General features: G+C 38.0%; 1 long non-coding RNA gene across 4 annotated transcripts; it reads right to left on the bottom strand.

Moving 5' to 3' along the window:
• Positions 1-2,295: 2,295 nt before the first annotated feature.
• LOC103350754 (uncharacterized) lies at positions 2,296-22,818 on the bottom strand. 4 transcript variants are annotated; one of them, XR_007909448.2, is made up of 5 exons: positions 19,866-22,818; positions 19,094-19,238; positions 17,335-17,433; positions 15,926-16,222; positions 2,296-3,019 (listed from the first exon to the last, which is right to left on the bottom strand). It is a non-coding gene; the product is annotated as an uncharacterized lncRNA (long non-coding RNA). The 4 variants fall into 4 exon arrangements; XR_007909446.2 differs by lacking the exon at positions 2,296-3,019 and adding an exon at positions 14,540-15,343 and having other exon boundaries at positions 19,866-22,817; XR_011378053.1 differs by lacking the exon at positions 2,296-3,019 and adding an exon at positions 14,540-15,343 and having other exon boundaries at positions 15,926-16,062; positions 19,866-22,816.

Genomic DNA, 22,818 nt, shown 5'->3' with positions numbered 1-22,818 from the left:
AGCCACAGCAGAGAGCTGGCCTGGAAGAGAGGCAACCAGGACAGAATCCGGTGCCCCGACCAGGACTAGAACCCAGTGTGCCAGCCCCGCAGGCGGAGGATTAGCCTATTGAGCCACAGCGCCGGCCAGGGATTACTTTCAAGATTTTTAAAAGTCATATTTATCAGAGTTTTGAGGCCCTTTTTCTAATGAATATACTTGCCTTTTAAAATTTTTTTTTATTTATTGACAAACAGTAATTTTACATATGTTTGGGATACAATGTAATATTTTGATACATGCATACATCTTAATGATCATACTAGGATAATTAGTATCCATCACTTCATATATTCAAAGTTTCTTTGTAGTGTGAACATTCAGAAGTCTTTCTAGATATTTAGAAAAGTATAGTATGTCATTGTTAGCTGTTATTACCCTACTGTGCAAAAGAACACCAACAGGATTGTTTTTACAATAAGGAAAGTACTTTTTAATTAAATAAAAATAAACCTTTCTGAAGCTTGACTTATATATAATTAATTAATTAATCATTAATTTATATGTATATATTTGAGGGAGTTAACTTTTGAGAAGAACATAGGAATGTTGCATCTTTTGGGAGCACTTAGACATTACTATAGCTTATGATACATAGATAATGTCCTCCACTTAATACATTAAAATGAAGCAAATCTTTGCAATCAAGTTTTAACTATTAACTCTCATAATCCAACTTTTTGAAGACAGAGGTCCTGCATGGCAAGTTAATGCACATGACTCCTGTTGTAAATGTAACAATTGACCCTCTTATGTGTGATGTCAGTGATCACCCGAGGCTCTTGACATGAGCTGCCTAGGCTATAGAAGCCTTTTGAATCCACAAACTCTGTCAGTGTTTAGACAAGACTATAAGCAAAGTGGAAGTTCTCTCCTCCCTTCAGAGAAAAGTACCTCCTTCTTTGATGACCACTTTTTCTGTTGGGGCCACAGAAGTCCTTCATGCGGGACACTTTTTGCCGCAGTGTTTTATCTTTCCATGCCTGACGAGCTCTCATGGGTTTTTTGGCCAGACCAGAATGCCTTAAGGGCTGATTCTGAGTTCAGAGTATTATTTGAAGTGATTGTCATTCTATGAGTCTTCTGAATATACTTGCCTTCAAAGAGCCATTGACATGTACCAAAGTAATTCACAATGTGGAGAAATGGAATTAAAAGATAAGTTGAGGGGGCCAGCACTGTGTCATAGCAGGTGACGATGCCACCTAGACATCTCCTTCTCATATGGATGCTGGGTCAAGTCTCAGTTGCTCCACTTCTAATCCAACTCCTTGCTAATGACCTGGGAAAGCAGTGGAAGATGGTCCAAGTGCTTGGGGTTCTGTAACTACATGGGAGACCTAGATTTAAAACTCCTGGATCTTGGCTTTGACCTAGCCCAGCCCTGGCCATTGTGGCTAACCAGGGAGTGAACCAAAAGAAGGAAAATCTCTCTCTCTCTCTCTGTCTCTCTCTGTCTCTCTCTGTCCTCTCTTTCAAATAAATAAATAAATCTTGACAAAAAAGGTAAGTTGATTTAGGGACAGCAGTTTGAGATTCATGCCTAGTTTTTCCATAATACACATTTTTCATGAACTTTCTGAAGATCCACTTGTATACATGGATATCAATTTTTTTGCCCTCAAAATAAACACCTTTTAATTAAATTTGCCACAAACTTTAAGAAGTACTTGGCATATTTGTTGATTATTGCTTCTATTTCCAATTTCATATATAAAATGCCATGAGAAAAGCAGGGCATGGGAGCTTATAACCATCTAACCATTCTCACGGTAAATGAAAATCAGCCCTGGGTAGGGGCTTTACCCAGCTCCGATTTCCTTGGCCTTGGGGGATCAGAATTCACTTCCAATTGTATTCATGGTTGCCATGCATTATGTAAGGCCTGTGAATCTGGCTGTTGGATGCTGTATTTAAGTGTGTGTGTTCACATAATGGTTTTATTGCTAACTGGATTTTGAAATTTTATGATATTATTGGGGACTTGGGGGGTGTGGTACAAGATCATGGGACAAGGGAACAGAGTTTTATAGTTGAGTCTTTGACTCACTCCAGATGTGACCTTGCATAAAGTAGTCAGCTTTCTTTTGATTTAGCTAGAACTGCAATCTACGTTTTCTTGTAGCAGAGTTAACTGTGGATAGTTTCAACATAAAATGGAAGACCCATATAATTTGTTGTAATTTCCTGTAAATCTTATGTAGATTAACTGTTACCTCAGAAGACCACAGAGAAGAGACTTCTAAAAATGGCCACAAAGCACTTATGTTAAGAAGTGTACATTGTTATGGATATGCTTACTAATGATAATAGCTTTTGGAAGAGAGCTTAATTGAAGGACTAAAAATAGCTCACAGCGAGCAAAATTAAGCATGATCTTTTAGTTGTGCTAATATTATACAGAAGAAATAAGCACAATTTTGAAGATGATAATGTTTTATTCAACAGCCTCAGTGACATTATTCTCCTGGGTCTTCTCTTTTGAGATTGCCTCTGCTAATTGCTTTAACATTTTCCAACAAGTGTATAACTGAGCCAAAAATGCCCAGCATCCAAATCACTGATGCTTAGGGCAGGTGGGCCACAGCTGCATGAGACACAAAATCACAGCTGGAACTCCGCTCCTCTTTGTCTCGTTCTATATATTTCAGCTTAAAATTCAAGGCTTAAATTTGGAAAAATGTCCACACTAATTCTCTAGCATAATTATCCAACATTGTCAAATTTGCCAACATTTTCAGTAAAAACCTGAAAAGTTACATTGCAATGTTGCTATTATTTATAAGGATTATTATTTCTTCTATAAAACACAAATTACAGGAATTTGACCTCTTAAATTCATTTTAATTAATTTAGTTGGTCTTCAGTCCTATAAAGTCCACCATTTTATCAACCAGAATACAATAATGTTAAGGCTATAGATGGCCACATATTGTCTCCAATGTAGCAACTTCATGTCTGAGTAGAATTTATTCCAAATCTGGAAAAACAAAAAGGGGAGTTTACATTATAACAGAAACAAACTTAACAACATAGTATATAATTTTACTTCTTTTAATTATAAGAAAATTACACATAGAAACACTAACTTAAAATAATTTATAATATTTTATAGTATTTTTTGCCAAATACACTTGACTATAGACCTATCTAAAGCTCCATTATTTGAGCAATTAAAGCAAAGGACTCAGACAAGTTGATTTTATTTAGCTTTCAGACAAAGAAAATTATTTAATTTATGAAAAAAGATCATTCCCTTGGCATTTGCCTGTTTCTTTGTTTATTCCCACTGTGTTCTTTTCTTCCTGGGACTTTTTCATTGCTCTATTTTTCTACTTTTTTTTTTTTTTTTAACAAGAAATGGCTCCTGGAAAAGAATAATTAACATCTTTAAGATGTATAAAGCATTTGTTTCCTGTTATGTAAATAAAAGCATTCTAGTTTTAGAATTCTATAAATGCTTTGTTGTTTTGTTTTCACTTAATCTGAAGATTGAAGTTGAAAGGCCTTAACACCTTGTTAAACACTGTTGCCAAAAATATACAGAGTATAGATAATCTACACAGAAATACTGCTTTAAAATTTAAAAAGCAATTTTAGGAATTTCAAAGTATTAGTGAGTACCCTTTACGTGGAACAGTTGATGCAGGATCATAAATCTTATTTACTAAACCTTCAAGCTACCTTTCATGTGACAGCAAACCACGGTGACGGCACCTCGAGTCCCCCCTCCCCCCCTTCACTTTGGCGTCTCACTCTAATTGGGAAGAATGCAGATCACCTGCTAGTCTAGCTAAGGTGGCTCCCTAGTTAGGAAAGCTTAAGTGCATTCACAAGTTTTCCTGATAAGGTCAGGAGGACCATCAGGGTGCCTCAGGGGCCAGCTCCTAAAGCATATGCAAAGGAATCATGCAAAACTAGCTCTTTCCCAGTCTCCCTATGAAGTCTGTGAATTTTTAAAAGCTTTCTCCCATCTGCAACCGTGGGTACAAAAACTCTCTCTGCAGCCCTGGACTAGATTGTGAGTCCATTCCAGGTTGAGATTGTACATGTAAGCTGCCTGAATAAAATCCTTATTCTCATAGGAAGCTTCCTTCTTCCTTCTTCAGTCTCAGGATTCTTTCTCGGGTCTGGGGCATCACACACTCCACCAACCTTCAGACACTTTTATAATTATCCTTGATACACATGTCAAGTATCATCTGCCATTGCACCAATACTGATGAGAAGTGTCAAATGTTTGCAATCAGAATCTCTATTATAAAAGGCAAAGATCTCTCTCTCCCCCTCTTTTTCTCTCTCTCCCTACACACAGGTCTTCTTTCTTAATGAAATATTTGTTTATTTATTTGAATGTCAGAGACAGAGACATTTCATCTGTTGGTTCACTTCCCAAATGCTCCCAACAACCCGGGCTGGACCAGGCCAAAGCCAGGAGCCAGGAATTAAACTTGGGTCTGTCAAGTGCATGGCAGGGACCCACGTACTGAAGCCATCACCTGCTACCTCCCAGTGTGCATAATTACAGGAAGCTAATGAAATGACATTTTGACAGTAGGGACTCCAAGACGGAGCACCCAAAACTCCTTGAGAAAGCAGCCTTCTCCCCCTGTTAGGTAGGAAGTCAGATATGAGCTTATGTGTGTGTGACAGGCCTAAAGAGAAGACATCTATGTCCAGCATATGCATCTGCATCTCAAAGTCATCCCGATAACGTTTCAGGGGCAGCTCAGTATTCACATCCCGCCCTGCCCCTTTCTACCCAATAACCTGCCAGGTGGTGGTGGTGGTGGGGTGGTCCCTGCCCCTTCTGCCTGACAAATCTTCCACAATCTCCCAGATGCAGCCCAGTATCTGTATTGCAAACACCCTGCTCCGGATCCCCATTCTCCAGGGGTCTTGCTCACCCTTCCTCTAAATAAGGACAGGTGCCAGCTAGCCGTCCTCTTGTCTGATACCTTCAGGGGAAAACTCAGATAGAAGTTTTTCTATTTACATCCAAAAAGCCCCTTGTTCCAAGAGGAGCAGAGGTGGGGAAGCAAGACCCATCTTAAAAACCCCAGGCCTCAACCAGACTGTGCACTCAGCACTCTGCTTCTCTGCTGAGCCGCCCGCCTGGCCTGCTGTCAGGCTCTGTCTGGAGAGGTGCCCATCCGTCCTAACGGATGTCCCTTCCCTAATAAACCTTGCTATTTTACCTCCCACTACTCTCTGTCTTACGCCTGAATTCTTTCTTTCGAGAAGAACCCTGCCATTCTCTGGTAACACCCCTACCCCCTGTCAGACTCTGATCTAAAATGGATTTAAAACTTAGATAATAACAGTAACATAGAAACTCCGTAGCATGATTGCTCAAGCTTAAAACAAATAGGCTGCACCTGGATTAATGTTAAAATTGTAATTTTTCTATTGTCAAGATTGGAATTGATATTATTTTCGCATAGGCCTTAGGTCAGCTTGACCCTAGTAAGCATGTATGCCCCCAATCTTTGCAACCATGTATTCCACCTCCTTTCCTGTGGTTTTTGCCTTTATCAATGCTGGTGCTTTGAGCTCAAGGTCCAGAGTTCTTTAGGGCATGAGCCTCTCTACCATTGGCAATAAAGGACCACCAAATTTTATCAATGTGTGGTGCTGTGCTCCTCTGTTTGCACTCACTCAGGTACAACATTAGAACTGGAAGCAGAGCCAAGTCTTGATCCCAGGCACTCTGCTATGGTGTGTGGGTTTCCCAAATGGTGCTTTAATTTCTGTGACAGATACCTGCCCCAACACAGGTCTTTGGCATAATGGATTTCTTTGGACTATGCCATTGTTATTGCTGAACTGTTTGTGCTTCCCTAAAATTCATCTGCAGAAGAACTAATCCCTCAACCGCTATTATTTGGAGAGGGTGCCTTTGGGAGGTAATTAGAGCTAGACAAGATGATCTGTGGAGGGTCCTTATGGAAGAATTAGTGTCCTTAGGAAAAAACAAAATAAGACACCAGAGAGCTAAGCTCCGTCTTCACCATCTAAGTACCCAAGTAGAAGGACCCAAGTAGAAGGCAGCAGTCTGCAAACAAGGAGGAGAGCTCTCATGAAAACCTGATTGTGTTGGCACCTTGAACTTACATTTCCTAGCTTCCAGAATTGTGAGAAAATAAGTATCTTTTGTTTAAGCCATACAGTCTATACAGTCAATGGCATTTTGTTATGTAGCCTTGATATAGGTAGGCAGAGAGGATAGAAATGTTTGTGAGCTGGAAGACCACGCCTTCACCATGCCCCCTGTGTGATCTCATGCCCCTACGTGACCCCACCTGTATGCCCACCTGCCAATCAAGCCACATAACCACGCCCTTTGGAAGTGGCTACAAGGTTCTTTTTTTCCCTTTTTTTGCTATTATGTACCTTTGTTGCCTTTGTTGCCCCTTGCCTTCAGAAGGCACCTGACCTTCAGGTTGCTAGCTCTGCCTTCCATTTGCTGCCCCGATGAGCTGCTCGTAACTGCTCTTAACCAAATACTTGCTGCATGTGGCTTTTGGACTACTTTCCACTTGGTATGGATCTAGATTTCCCTTTCTCCTCTAAATAGAGCCCTCACTCTCCTATGCATTTCTCACTGAATAAAAAACTTAAAACTTTCTTTGTCGTCTGGTCTATTTGAGCCAGTATTCAGAATTCTTCTCTGAATTCATGACAAGAATACACAGAGCATTAATTTCAGAAATATTAATAAGCAAATCAGTATCATCATGGATAATTAATAGAATCACAAGATTCATTTTGCATGTGTGTGTTTGTATGTATATGTTTGTGTATATGTGTAGCAAGTGTGAATTCTAAATACATATGACAAAAACATTAAATTCAAGCAGCTTTCTTGACTATCTCTCCCCTGCTAAGGGATATCTACAACCATAGTTAAGTGATTGGTGCTTTTGTTCTTCGGTGTATTTACTTAATCTTAAAATCTTGGCACAAGACAACAGTGCCTTGTAAATATTGCAAAAGTTTTAATAAAATAATACTCAACAACATGCAGATACAAGAAAATGCATTTTGAAGAGAAAATTGTCTAAAGAAGTTGGTAATAAAATCATGGAAATGGAAATTTGCTTCTGATTTCTGGACTATAAAAGATCCCATGCAAAATTCCATTTCTTTCTTTTTTGGAAACTGTGGCTGTATTCTTTCATTAGTATTATAAAACCGTTCATTACTTTGCAAATTGACTTTAGTAATCATTACTAAGTGAAATAATAAATGGAAACAATGAAAAGAACAGATTGCTTAATAAGGATAATTTATTTGCATCTAGAAAATTTCTTCGGCTTCCATGCACTGTTGTTCTTGAGCTGAGCAGCATTTACCTCCTATAACTTAGACAAGCTAATAATTTTTTAATCAAAGGAAACTAGCAATTTTACTATTTCAACTAGATTATAATACATAGTCTTAGTTTTTGCCACAAAGCCCTAGCTTCTAGTCTGTGATATCTATTTATCTATTTAAGATTAAGGCTTTGGAACCTGAGGGGGGAATCATGGGGCCAGGCAGATAGGATTAGATTCTTTAGGCTTATGAGCTGGAGACCACACCACTGCCCACTGCCCCGCCCCTACCAGATCTCATCTGTATACGCCCATCTTCCAATCAGACTACATCATCACTACCCTTTTGGCAGTGAATAAAAGGCATGGAGCACCCCTGTTGCCATGCTCCACCCATATTTGCAGCCACTTCTGTTCAGGTGGTTTTCTCTGCACTACTCTAGATTGTGCATCCTGCACATGGCCCTTGCCTGGTGTGGTTCACCTTTCTGACGCCCATCTCCCTTAAATAAAGCCCTCTTGTTCCTGTGTATTTCTCTCCCTTCCCCAAACTAATTCCCAACCTTGCCATGTTGTCTGTCTTATTTATGTCTAAGCTTAGAATGCTTCTCTAAGCTGAGACAAGAACCTGAAATATACATTTTAAAATATACTCCCCAATAACATAAGGATCATGGAAGGGCAAAAAATAAACATGATCTCTTGTATGTGAAATTTGTCTGCGTTTTTTAAAACATTTCACTGAATTTCATGTTATTATACATAGGAAAATTAACTAGGCTAATTTACTATATGGGGCAGATTTGTGTGAGCCTCATTTATTTAATATAGCCATGAAAAATCAAAAATTTTTAATTACCCAATATAGGAATGAGAGAAAGTATAATGAGGAAATTTTTAGTGTGATATATATAATCAATTGATATTTTAATTAATATTAGGTTTATAGATCATATTAATTCATATTATATATGAACATGTGTTAAAATACACTCTTGGCTAATAAAATGCTATAAAATAAATACCAGTTTGTTAATTATAGCTCAATGTTAATAGTTTAATTCTAATAACTAGATATACTTATTTTCTTCAATTTCATGTTTTCAAAAAAGAATGTTTTATCAACCTGTGTTCCAATAGATAGATAATTCCTTGATTATTTGATCAAGAAAGTGAAAGAAGTTTCCATTGTTTACATTACTGCCTTTAGTAATGACATGACCTAATAAACAGAAAAATCAAATAATCAGTATTATTTTGGCTTTAACTAATAGTAAATTCACAGCAAAATCTAATTTAGACTTCTAAGAGGAAGACAGTAAATTGATGGAAATTTGGATCATAAGAAATATTTTAATGAATTATCATTTTATTATGTTCACAGACACACCAAAAGTAGCTTAACAAAGTGGTATCCAATAAGTGACCTGCAAAGAGCTGATTTAACAGATGAGAGAGAAGATTTATATAGTTTCCCATTTGTTACTGCTTATTAATTATTAATGCTGTCTTTAGATTTTATTCTCTTAAATAGTTTAGACATGCTTATTGCAAATACTATTACCAAGGTTTAATTTTTTAAGCTAACTGTATTGCCAGGGGTTATAAATAAATTCTAAGGGAAGGAAAAATAGACTCCTTAAATTTCAACCTCAAATACCAGCTCCTTCTAACAACGTAAATGAGAACATAGTATTCCTGTTTCTCTAGTAATAAAATAAATTTTCTGGTAACTGAATTCAGAATCTTATAAGGCATACACCTGATACACGTAAAGAACTGTAATTCAGATCATGTGTACAGTGTCCAGTAATGACCTAAGAAATGTATTGTGACTAATCCACAGATTGCCTAGAATACAAAAATGCCATTTAATATAATACCATGTTTTATCTTTTGTTAATTTTGAAATTGACCCAAGAAGTTCTATAGAAAACTTCACACTGCCTACTATACATTCTCTCCCTACAACTTGGGTAAGAAGTGCCTTCCTTCCTTCAGTTATTTTAATAAAAATTCAATGAAAGCTGACTTTGTATCAGGCATTAAGCCAGATGCTGAGAAAACAGCAAAACAGTCTTCATCTTCATGTTACACAGAGGTTAGTTAACGACTTGGGTATTTAACAATTTACAAAGCAAATGAGTCATTATGATTGTTGCAATGAGATGAGGCAAAGACAAGGTGGGGAGGAATAAAGAATGAGAAAAGTATGTGAGAAGTGATTGGCAGAGTGGAAAGGACTGGTTCTGGTCCGTCTTTTTTATGATCTTGTCCTTTCACCCGTGTGTCTCACAGCACTGTTAGGCTGACACCTCTCCTCTCTGCCCACATTTATTGGTTGTTCCTATACTTTACCTTCAATTCTCATTCTAATCCTGAACCTCTCACCAAATTACTGCCATGACCTCCAATCTGGCCTTCCACTTTACACCTTTATCCTTCTTCCATCTGTTCACACACCAGCCGGGTCACTTCCTTGATTAAAATCCCTCAGGAGCTTTCTGTCAAATTTAGAATAAAATCCCAATTTCTTGCTGCATGACTAGCTATCCCTCCTGCACTCAGAGTTTGTGGTTTTGGCTGGATTTTTTTTTAACCCCAGGGGGACTTCATTGCAAAAGGAAAACAGCTCAAATGAGCTCGTTGAGTCATCAGCTCTCACCTGAAAGACATGCCTAGCCCATCAGGCACCTACACAGATGTGTACTTTGCCATGTCCTCTCTCCCAGTGTCTGAGTCATCTGGTGAACATTTAGCCAATGATCAAAGATAATTTGTAGGTCAATGGCACAATTTATTTGGTTTTCCAACAAAATCACTATTCTACCCTGATTTTCTTTAGGTCCAAAATTAGTTATCACCCTTGAGTATGTAGGCAAATAATTTTTACCATCATGAAATATTCTGTGCAGTACAGTTTTCTATTTGTTTATTGATCTACAATCTCTCTGTTTCTGAAGTTAATATGTCCAGATTTGAATATTTATTCATAAAAGAGAATATCTATAATTCAAGAAACAGTGTGAGACTTACTTCAGACACTCTAGTATGCCCACGAAAATATATTTTCAAAACTAGTTACAAGACAATTAGTGTTAAAAATTATATCTGAGTTTAGTATTGTAACTGCCTTACCATTCTTTATGCCCTTGATTGATTTGTGTCATTTTTTTTCTAGCCTTGATTTTCTTGTTTTTAACGAAAGATTCAAGTAAGATTCCTTTCCATTCTTTAATTTCTATTGCTTCAGTTAGTGTTTTCCAAATTGAAGAAATTTCATTTCTGGGGCAAGCCTTTGGCTTGACAGTTAAGTTGTTGCTTAGGACACATTTATCCCATATTGAGACACTGGGTTTCAAGTCCCAGCTCTGCTTTCAATTCCAGTTTCCTGCTACTGTCCACCTTGGAAGACAGCAGGTGATGGCTAAAGTACGTAGGTCCCTTCCACCCTCATGGGAAATATGCATTGAGTTCTGGACTCTTGGCTGTGGTCTGGCCCACTCTTCATATCTGATGAATGGCAAATCTCTTTCCGCACCCCATCCACCTTCCAGATAAAATGAAAATAAATAAATATTTTTAAAAGAATTATAGTCTCTTTGAAAGGAAGTGTTTGCTCATGGATCTTAACTACATGTTTAAATCATTTTATTTTAATATTATGTGTATATAAATAAAAATGTATTAAATTCTTTTTGTGCATAGATCTCAGATACTTTAAAATAAAAAGTTACCAAATTATATATTTTTAATTTATTTTTTATTTATTTGACAGGCAGAGTTAGACAGTGAGAGAGAGAGACAGAGAGAAAGGTCTTCCTTTTTCCTTTGATTCACCCCCACAAGTGGCTGCTATGGCAGGCGCATTGTGGCTGGCGCGCTGCACCGATCCAAAGCCAGGAGCCAGGCGCTTCCTCCTGGTCTCCCATGCGGGTGCAGAGTCCAAGCACTTGGACCATCCTCCATTGCACTCCCAGCCCACAGCAGAGAGCTGGCCTGGAACAGGAGCAACCGGGACAGAATCAGGTGCCCTGACCAGGACTAGAACCCTGGGTGCCTGCGCCGCAGGCAGAGGATTAGCCTAGTGAGCCGCAGCGCCGGCCAGTTACCAAATTATAGATAAAACTATAAATCCTTGAATGTAAGAACATAAATGTAATATGTTAGGTAACATTATTTTGTTATATTTCTACTATTGGGGTTAATAATGAGAGATACTTTACTTTATGCCCCACTTATTATTTTCATTTCTGATTCTTATCATCATAGACTGTGACATAAGTCAACCATTGTTCACTCTTATACTTTTTATTTTTAAATCAGTTAATATCTTTTAACTGTGATTGTTAATTTGATGATCAAATCAATCCAATTTAAAGAACCACCACCAAAATAGATGCTACTTTTTTTAAAGTTAAGTTAAAGCTGAAAGTGGTGATGGCCAATGCCTCTTCTTCATATCTGTGCTGTTGAGTTTTCAAAAACTCTTTTTCCTTTCTTTCACAGAGAGACACCTTCCTGAGTAGAGCTCCCAGCCTCTCTTCACCCTGACATTAACTCTTCCCTGGGAGGAGTGATTGAACTTCAAAGGAGGAACAATGAGAAACCAGACTTGTTGCCCACCTCTTCCACCATCATTTTCTTTTCCAAGGAAACGCCTAAGGGGCTTCACCTCTGCCTGCCACAGGGGAAGAAGCCTGCAGGTTGAGGGGAGGTCTACAGTGAGCCAGAACCACCAGTGACTGAGGGTAGATTGACCATTACTAGTTACTAGTATGAGGTGTCAGAAAGGCCACCTGCCCAAAGACAAAAGCTGTATTCCTTACTGTTTCCTTTAGTGGTACTAGTAGTGACTTTTTATAAATTCTTAGCTTGTCAATTCTTCTCTTTCTTCTGTTAATGGTTCAAGAAAATTATTTATACATACAAAAACTGCCATTAAAATGCCATTTAACAGCAAAACCTTGCATTTGTATTTACCACTACACAAATTAAATTCTATCAAGTTGATAAGCACAGCAAGGAACCCATGTTATGCATCTAATCTCAACCTGAACATAACACTGTCTGCTGTAATGCATTTCTTTTAAATTGAACATGAAGAAAATTTTATTTCCTCTGCCGAACATCTTCTAGTTTAACTTTGCTCTCCTGCAGTCTTGAAAATCCCTCCCCCAACAATAGCTCTCCTTGATGACATATGACCACAGTTAGCACATGCAGAGTATTTATGTGTTAAGTCCTTCTCTGTTCTTTTCTCATCACTCTGCACCATTTTATTTTATTGATGCAAGTTCTCAATATGCTGAATAATATGATACTAAAATCTTGTTCAATAAAATATCTTTCAAGTGCAATACACATTGAAATGTGAAGATTTCTCTTTACAAACAGTAAAATAATTCAACATGATCACAAATTGAAGTTTTAGATTGTCTTTTAAAAGAAAAAAAAAACACCTTAGTTCAGTGGGAATATAGTCTGGGTCTATAAACAATAGGGCCTTTTTATTTCCATTTGAACACTGTATTTAATGAAGCACTAAACCTTTGACTATAATGTAAATTAAAATATGTCATCTCAAAAGCTAAGAAAAAAGGGAGAAAGAAAGAAAGAAAGAAAAAGAAAGAAAGAAAGAAAGAAAGAAAGAAAGAAAGAAAGAAAGAAAGAAAGGAAGAAAAGAAGGAAGGGAGGAAGGGAAGTATTATAGTCTTAGAATTGTGTCTATGAACTACATTGAATCTGTTCTCTTTGTATTAACAGCACTTTAACAAAGGAGTGATGAGAATTGTGCTGTAGTATTATGCATTTGCTATCAACTTCAGAATCTAATGTCTTCATAAATTCCTTTAAAAAAGAAAAGAATTAAAAAAAAAAACAAAAAAGATTAAAAAAACAATTGTGGTTGGCATATAGCTCATAGAAATCAATAAACTTAATTTTGGCTAATGCAATGCTTACTAGTAATACTAATAAAATAAGTAATTTATTCTAAAAATGGGGGATTTCTTTTTAACAATCATTGTGTTAAATATAGGGAAATGTTTACAAGGTTTGAAATTTGGGTATAAATAATCATAAACAGACATAACTTGATTAAAAATTAAATTTTAAACTATGTTTTTTCATTTGTATTGTTAGCTATCACTAACCAAACTGTGTCCATAAGTAAAATTAAGGCTTACAAAGAAGCTACCATGGATACGTGTGAATTTTGCTGTTTAGAATCACAGACTTTTTTCACATTTTCTGTGTCTCTTTTATATTTATTCAGTGTTGCTTGTCCCACTCACACAATTTAATTCTCTACATATTACATATTGTTATTCAATTTTTGTTTAAATTCCACCTCCACTGGGACCCAGGCCTTGGATAGTTCTTTCAACAGTTACCTTTTTTACTGACATGCTTTTGGGGTCTGTTATGGGTTGCAGAGAGGAGGGCTGGTGCGGGAGCAAGCTTTGTGGGTTCTTTCCTCAGCTCAGTAGAAATAAAAAACCAGTAAGCAAAAGGCTTCCATAGCCTTGGCAACTCATGACAAGAGCCTAGGGTGATTACTGATGCCATAAACAAGAGTGTCAATTTGTTAAGTCAACAACAGGAGTCACTGTGCAATTACTCCTCATGTAGGGTCTCTGTCCTTAATGTGCTGTACATTGAGATTTAATGCTATAACTAGTACTCAAACAGTATTTTTCACTTTGTGTTTCTATGTGGGTACAAACTGTTGAAATCTTTACTTAATATATGCTAAACTGATCTTCTGTATATAAAGAGAATTGAAAATGAATCTTGATGTGAATGGAAGGGGAGAGGGAAAGGGGAGGGTTGCGGGTGGGAGGGAAGTTAATGGGGGGGTGGAGCCATTGTAATCCGTAAGCTGTACTTTGGAAATTTATATTCATTAAATAAAAGTTAAAAAAAAAAAAAAGTAAGCAATTTGCAAAGAAACAGAATTTGATTGGCAAGCTACAGAAAAGCATTTGGTCTGAGAGGAGACCAGGCAGAGTGTTCAAATCTGGCACTGGCTTTCAGGAAGAGCCCAGGATTTTTTAAGGCATTACTGGTTTTTCATTGGGTCATTCTATGGGGGTTCCAATTGAACAAGGGTTTTACATACAGTATGTTAACTGGCTTGGGGCTCATGGAGATAGCGGGGAGGTCTCTTACAGACAGTCCGATTCTTCTTAGAGGCTTGGCCCCCTCTTCTGCTAGCTCTGAGTGGAAGATTGCAAATAACTTGAAGGCATGATTTAAAACCTCAAGGTCACACATGCAGCACAAGAAGCTACCGTGGGGGAGATGTCAGCAGGTCAGGAGACAGGCTTTCTAGCCACAGCTGGCAGCCTGCTTGTGGAGGACATTCTACCTACATCTGAGGGGCCCACAGACCCCCAGTGCCCCTGGACAGCTTCAGGAACCAGCACCACTTCCTCCAGAACAGAACCAGTCCATGGTCACCACTTTAAGGAAGGAGGGAGACTCTCACCATCAGACATATTCTTGGGAGATAAATAGTCAACCTTTGTCTCCAATAATTTTTAATAAATATTATCTTTACTTGACTGGGTTTGCTTTGCGTTGGGCCTTGAAAAATCACAACAGTTTAAAAAGAGTGAAATAAGTTTTGGGGTATGGAACAAACTGTTGTATGTTCATCTTTTTGGGAAAAATATAAATTTATTAATATTTTAAAGAAAGCAGCAAATGAAAAAGAATGTTTATTTTAATTACTTTCAAATTTAATTTATTGATTTGTAAGACAGAGAGCCAGAAAGTCAGAAATCTCCCATTTGCTCATTTACTCCCCAAATACCTGCAACAGCCAGGGCTGTGGCAGACAGAATCCAGAAGCCAATAATTCAGTCCCGGGATCTCACATGGGTGGCAAGGATACAACTACTTGATCCATCACTTGCTGCCTCCCAGGGTGCTCATTAGCAGGAGCAGAGTTGGACTGAGACACAGGCACTCCAAGATGGCATCTAAGCCAAAAGAAAAACAAACATATGAACCAGCTAGTTAAACAGGTAGAACAATCGTAGTGAAATGAAAGTCATACCTTTTGCTCCATCCTACTTTCTCATTCTATCATTCCAATCAGTATTTGCATGGACTCTCTGAAATACAGACCGCTGGGCTCTGAATATGAGAAATGATTCCCTCAGGACACTTCATATTTCCATGATGTGGCAATGGTTCAACCTTATATTGATGAAAATTAGTCACATCTATTCTGGTTGCTATTTCATAAAAGAGGAAAAACTGCTTGCTGTGACCTCAAGTACGCAAAGGACATTCATTTGTCTATAACTATCTCTCAGGAACAGGCAAACTAAATCTCAACATTCCAAAAAATAGAAAACAGAAATTTATTGTTGCATTTTCTGAAGATTTTGTTCTTGTGTTGTTTAACAGTCATTTGTTAAAACAGATACATTTTAGGAAATAAAATAGTTTAATTTTCTATCATCAATGATTCAGCATTACAATGCTGAATCCTATTAACAAATCTTTAAGTTCTTACCAAAATAATAAGCAGGTTATATATCTGAAGGGATGAGTACCTGGAAGGAAGACATGGAATACAGTTTCTGTAAGTTGTGGATGTCACAGGATCTCAAAGAGGAAGCCATCAGGGATAAAGATTTTCTGCTCTCCACCTCTTGGGTGCCTTGTCTGATTGCATTTCCCATGGTTCTGGCTGTGGAATGTGAATAAAAATAACATCTGCTACTTTGTGCCAAAATATAAACGGTCTTCTGTTGTTCACTTTTTCTTTACCATGATTAATATAATGTTCCAGAAGGTGGCTTTTCTGACTCTACTCTTAGTCTCTCAGATAATTTTCCAAGGATGTGTACCTTGAAAGAAAAATGGACTTTTGTTTTGTTTTGTTTTGTCACTGCTATTGGGAGTTTATTATGCAACACAATATAGCCCAACCTGATTAACATGTCTAATCTCTCTTCAGTAATTTCAGATTTAAGTTCAGGACCTAACTCATCTATAAGAATTAAATATTTAGTCAAACCATGTATACTTTATTTCATGTGGAAACACAGTATGATGAGGTCACTTTATATATGTAACTTAACAGTTCTCAAAATATTTTTGCATATATATTACTTATATTATTTAAAATGTCCTAGAAAATGTGAGAAAGTATTGCCATTATTATTACCACAAATTATAAATGAAACAATCAGGGTTAAGAACAGTTAAATAATTTGCTATTTAGTGATACAGCCAAAACTTGAACCCTTGGATGTTTATAATTTGTTCTATCTCTATTACTCTTTTTAAAAATCGTAAACTTTCTGAATACTCAAAAGGTCTAAGCTATCTGTAGTCAGAAAGCTAATAGGCCAGATCCTATGGGAAGTTATATTAAGTAAAAGAGAAATGTCCTCTATTAGAATGAAATTCATGACCACCAAGGACCTTAATTACAGAGCTCTTCCAGGAGAGATCCCGCATGCAAAAATACATCATCATTGATTTTGCGCATGAGGGAGCTAAGCAACAAATTATGCATATGATGAATAACCTTTTTATTACAGAATTATGGAAAAAATATCAATAATGTGATAGTTCAAAAAAGTGAAAGTATGGAAATCAGTCTATTGTAAAGTTTTACAATTTTTACTGGATGTCATTAGGACAATTAATAGTCACCACAATTCTCTATATTTCTTGTAATCTTTTTTAATTCTTGAAAGCTAGTAAATGCCAGATGATCAGAATGAGGCTGGTAGGAATGGAGGACTAGGAGGAAGGACAAAAGCACAGTCTAAGCATTTGCTATTAAACAATAAAAGAACCAAAAGCACAAATATAACAAACCCTGGGCATTCCCTAACATTCATCATGTGGTCACTATTGTGTAAATTTCATTTACATAGATGCTTAAGTCTTAGTGTTCACAGGAAATGCTTCCTGGAATCAAAGAAAAATCCTCTATCTTTTGTCTTACAAAGGAATGTGCGAAATGTCTGTAGAAATGCAATGCCACTTCTGTAAGGAAACTCTCCCCACACAACATCTTCACGTCTAGCCAGATGTGTGACTTCCACTAGAATAGAAACAAAGAATAAATGAGTTTATTAAACATAAACTCTCTTAAATGAACTAGATTAACCTTCTCTTCAAAGACAATCATAGTTTTTGGCATGGCCAAGCTCAGTTTTCAAAGTGCCACTTCTTTGGACTATCTCAATTTGAGTATCAATGTAAGATTAGAGATAAGCTAGTATCTCATTCACTCTATTTTTATAGTATGTACGAATTGTACACATGGACCATTTGAATACTCAGATTTCTTCACACAATTTGGAGTATAGTCTTGTACAAAAAAAGCCACTCAAAAGACTCTTTGACATAATTGTTCCACACCATCATTTACCTAGATATATTATACTTGCATGTATACAGGTACAAAGCTTTTCCATATGAGGAGATTTAGAAGCATTTTATTAACATTAGAAATCTGTGTGCTTGGAATTAAGGGAAAATTCTTGCTTTGTACCTGCCCCTGCTTCTTAAGTTTCAGAAAAGAAATAACAATAGTTTTCAAGTTTCAGGGGGTAAAGAATAAAATTTTCTCTGCTTTGCCAGGAATATGTTATAGGAATACGTAACTCTTAGATTAATCACTTTTTTTTTGTTTGTTTCCCAACTATTAAGTTCTCCCACCTGCGCCTCCCAGGATGGCAATAGTACAAAGCTGGAACTGGAAGTGTTAGGTAGGAAGTCAGTTATGAGCTTATGTGTGTGTGACATAAAGGCCTAAAGAGAAGACATCTATGTCCAGCATATGCATCTGCATCTCAAAGTCATCCTGACAATGTTTCAGGGGCAGCCTGGCCTTCCGCATCCTGCCCTGCCCCCTTCTACCTGATAACCTGCCAGGTGGGGGGGTCCCTGCCCCTTCTGCCTGACAAATCTTCCACAATCTCCCAGATGCAGCCCACTATCTGCATTTCGAACACCCTGCTCTGGATCCCCATTCTCCAGGGGGTCTTGCTCATCCTTCCTCTAAACTCAGGATGCCCCCAGCTAGGCTTCCTCCTGTCTGATACCTTCAGGGGAAAGCTCAGATAGAAGTTTTTCTATTTACATCCAAAAAGCCCTTTGTTCCAAGAGGAGCAGAGGTGGGGAAGCAAGACCCATCTTAAAAACCCCAGGCCTCAACTGGACTGTGCGCTCAGCCCTCTGCCTCTCTGCTGAGCCGCCCGCCTGGCCTGGTCAGGTGTAATCTCTCTACTCAACCAGGTAACCTCACTCCTCCCTCCCCCGCCCAGCACTCTCTTAGGCTCTGTCTGTAGAGGTGCCCATCCGTCCTTACAGATGCCCCTTCCCTAATAAACCTTGCTATTTTACCTCCCACTACTCTCTGTCGCACGCCTGAGTTCTTTCTTGCGTGAAGACAAGAACCCTGCAATTTCTCCGGTAACAGAAGCAGAGCCAAGACACAAATCCAGTCACTAATGTGGGATGCAGGGGTCCCAACTGCCATCTCAACAGCTATGCCCAAGGCAGGCCCCATAATTACATTTTTAAAAAGTCAGGCAGTTTAAATTTGTGCTCTCATACATCCCTTGTAACCAAAGGACCTAAAGCCTTTGGACCATCAGGGCTCTTCTATAAATAGGTAGGAAAGGGAACATTATCTGTACCTAATAATCTGACACAGTTGCACTTTTTAATAATGTTTAGGGTCCTTGTAAACCTACCATTAAGGGGAAAAGGTTTGGAAGTACGAATATCAGTGAGGACTGGAAGCTCATAGGGTGTGATAACAAAAGACAGATTTTCTGAAAGCTTTTCGTTCTGCCGAGTAGAGTTTTTATTCAGTTCCGTGGAAACAACTGGTGACGACTAGTGAAAGAAGAGTATATTAGACCATAGGCCATACAAAGATGTTTGAAGAATAGCCATTAGGAAGTCCTGTTTATTTCACATAGTAAGTAAGGATTAACAGCTGAGGAAACTGGGGCAGTGGCTGTGGAACAGGACCCCAAGGAAGTCTAAACATTTTGAGTAAAGAGAAAGTATCTTCACAGATTAAAAAATCTAGCTGATTCAAGTAAGGCATTACCCCCATTCTGTTAACTGAATAAGACAGTGATTTTTCACTGTTTACCCATGGTTTGGGAGATGTTCAGGCAAACTTAAACTTCTGAACAGATATTTCAGAAACTATTAGGTTTCAGAGAGCAGAGAAGGAATTTGATAGCAACCAGTTTCTCAAACTTAAATTGATCTTTTTCCCCAAGAGGGAATAACACCTTAAGAACAATAATGGAGTACATGAATTCCAAGGCTTTTTTCTTCTTCTCACAGTATGTGCACTGTTAGATTTCCTTTATTTACAGAGTTATTAAAAGCAACAAATACCATCAGCATCCACAGCTTCACTGCAGTCATTATTGGAAAAAACTGCCATCAACTTTACCTTAAAAATCAGTTGTTCCGGTTTTTTTAAGAGTGAACAAGAACACTCACCCACAGAATGAGCACTGCGGGTAGGTTTCCCCTCTGGATCCCAGGGTGTCTCAGTCACAAGGGGAGCAAAGCCTTCTGGGTAAGATCAACGTTCCGTCTCTGCTGCTCCCGCTGCAGCCGCGACTCCGAGGAAACTTCTCATCCACAATGTGAGAGACAAGGTCTTTGGGGTTCCAAGAAGTACTAAGTCCTGGGAACGCTGAGTCCTGTTATGTGAGGGTTACCTGGCGGAAGCCTGCTCAGCAACGTTCTCGCGTTCTAAAGCTTTTTGTTTGATTGGTTTGGCAGAACATCACTTGGCTGGTGGGGCAACTAACTGCCCCAACTGGAAGCTTCTAGACTCTCCCCAGTAGCATTGCCCTCAGTCACCTCATCTGATCAGTCTATGTTAGTACCCAAATTCGTGGGAACTGGTACTAAGAAGTGCTCTCAGAGTAAACGTATTCATTTATTGACTTAACCAGTTACTCCACAGATAATTGTTGAACGTTGGTTATCTGTATTGCACTGTTTTACATGGGCTTCCAAAGGAATCCTCTGCGTTCACAGTGCTTGTTATGTTAAGTGATAGTTTACTTTATAGTGAGGTTTTAAGGCCAGAAATCAGGGATGTTGGCCTAGTTCCAGGAAGGAACTCCAATCCAAATGTTACTTCCAGAGACAAGAGGAGCATTGCTTCCCAAGGCTTGGTGGAAGGCATAGCTGCTGAAATTCATCCATCATCAAAATAGTAGATAGTCCAGAAAATATCTATTTTTTGACTTGTCAATCTCATTGCGTTCATTAGTTATAAATATACCAGGGAAAACTAATTGGAATTTGTTAAGTCTAGAATAGTTGTGTTTGGGGCCAAAATAAAATTATTGGTTATTTAAGAATTTATACTTTGATTATGAGGGTACAAACCCATAACCATATTCAAACCCATGATATAAAAATATTTATGTCTGTTGGCTTTTGGCAAAAATTTGCTGCTTTTTTGTTCCTTTGTTTTTTTCTACTCTCTTCAGCCAGATTTTTTTGTATGTTCATTTTTTGTATTCTTTCATCCTTTTCTGAGAGTTTGATGTCTCAAATATGCATCTCCAGAGAAACATTTCTGGTGAATATGTTCATGATGTTAATATGTTCAGGGTTGTTAAAAGGTTAATATGAATTTTAAAAAGCAAATGGGGGGGGGGCGGTACTGTGCACATTGAGTTAAAGATCAAGCCTGCAGTGCCAGCATCCCATGTGGACACTGGTTCTAGTCCCAGCTGCTCCACTTCCTATCAAGCTCTCTGCTAGGACCTGGGAAAACAATAGAAGATGGCCCAAATCCTTGGGCTTCCACGCTGATGTGGGAGACCTGGGAGAAGCTCCTGGCTCCTGGCTTTGGATCAGCTCAGCTCTGGCCAATGTGGTCATTTGGGGAGTGAACCAGCGGATGGAAGACCTCTCTCTCTCTCTGGCTCTATTTCTCTCTGTAATTCTGTCTTTCAAATAAATAAAAGAATTCTTTAAAGAAAAACCAAATGGGGGAAGGCAATGCATATTGTAAATGTATTTTTTGTTAATAACCTCTCAAGCATCCAATCAAGGGCTGTTTCAAAGGGAACGAATACGCAGAGGAGTTTTTACTTCCCTTATAAACAATGACATCATGGATTCTTTCATAGTTGTTTCTTTAATTCATTCCAAAACTTTTATTGAACATGCTTTTTACAACAAACATTTGCTTTATTCCTGGAGGCGTACACAAAACACACACAGACACACACATCTCCTGTTCTTGTGGAACTGAGAGTGACAGTAGGAATTGTCTCTTTCTACCTGTTTCTTCTTTCCATCATCACTTACCTGTATGACTGTATCCCACGAGGAGTGAGGAGCCAGTTACAGTTGTTTGCATTCTAATCATCCATTACTATTGGTCTAAGGAGAAGTAGGGAAGACAGTAGGCCAGTAATTTCCTTTCTGGAGAGCTTTAGAAGTTACTTGAAGTGAAATCACTTTATATTACCGTCTTCAGGAAGATAGGCGAGCTCTGAAAAACTGCCCTAGCTCTAGTCTACACTGAGGTTTGGTGGGTCAGCGTGTCGCCTTATTCTCAGATAAATATTGGTAATTATAAATATTGAATTTTAACAGACTGGATAACATAGAACTATGTTGCTAATCAAAATGTTCATCAATATTCTAATGTATACTAGGGAAGAGAAATGACAGGAAGTTATGAGCTCTTATAAAGGAGATTTAAGAGTCTAGAGGGTTAAGAGGAGGCATCCCTAAGAAAATGACACAGGCTGTGTGTTACACCACTGATGCATGGGAGTTTCCCATCCTTCATTTCTTATCCTTCTAGAGTTTGAATCTTGCCCTGATAGTATAGTTTTTAGTGCCATCTTCTTAAAGCAAATCTGTAGGTATCTGATACCCAGGGACACAGCAACTTAACACCTCCTGGAATTTTAGGATGAGGAGAAATAGAACATATAATATGATATCATTTAAATTCACCTTATTATCGGTGTGGCATTTTGTTCTTGGAAGTAATACACAATCTAGAATTCAAAGAAGAAGAATACAAAGTTCTCTTTGTCCATCTCTTAGCAACTATGTGCATGTTAAGGTTGATTCACAGAATTCCTTTATCAGAAGCCACTTGGCCTGAGAAGGACATACTAAGTAGTTGGCCTTCCTATCGGCTTTTGGAGGACAAGAACTGTCGTACACTCGGTACTGAGAGCTACAGTAGTAATGTGTTCCTCTGTGATAGTCATCTTTGGTAATACATGCAACCTGTTTAGGTTACCAAATAAAAAAAGCTACAAATTCAGTCTAAGTGTTTAGAGGATGCCTGACCATTGCAATCCTCTGCATCACCTGTTTATATGGGGAAAAAAATCATTAGGCTTTTTATATGATTATCACATTATTGAGAAAGATCATGAGACCAAGAATTATTTGAGAA

The sequence above is a fragment of the Oryctolagus cuniculus genome, chromosome 8, assembly GCF_964237555.1.
Source record: "Oryctolagus cuniculus chromosome 8, mOryCun1.1, whole genome shotgun sequence".
NCBI classification, from domain to species: Eukaryota; Metazoa; Chordata; class Mammalia; order Lagomorpha; family Leporidae; genus Oryctolagus; species Oryctolagus cuniculus.
The sequence above is the reverse complement of the archived record's forward strand: the minus strand, read 5'-3'. Positions and strand labels throughout refer to the sequence as shown.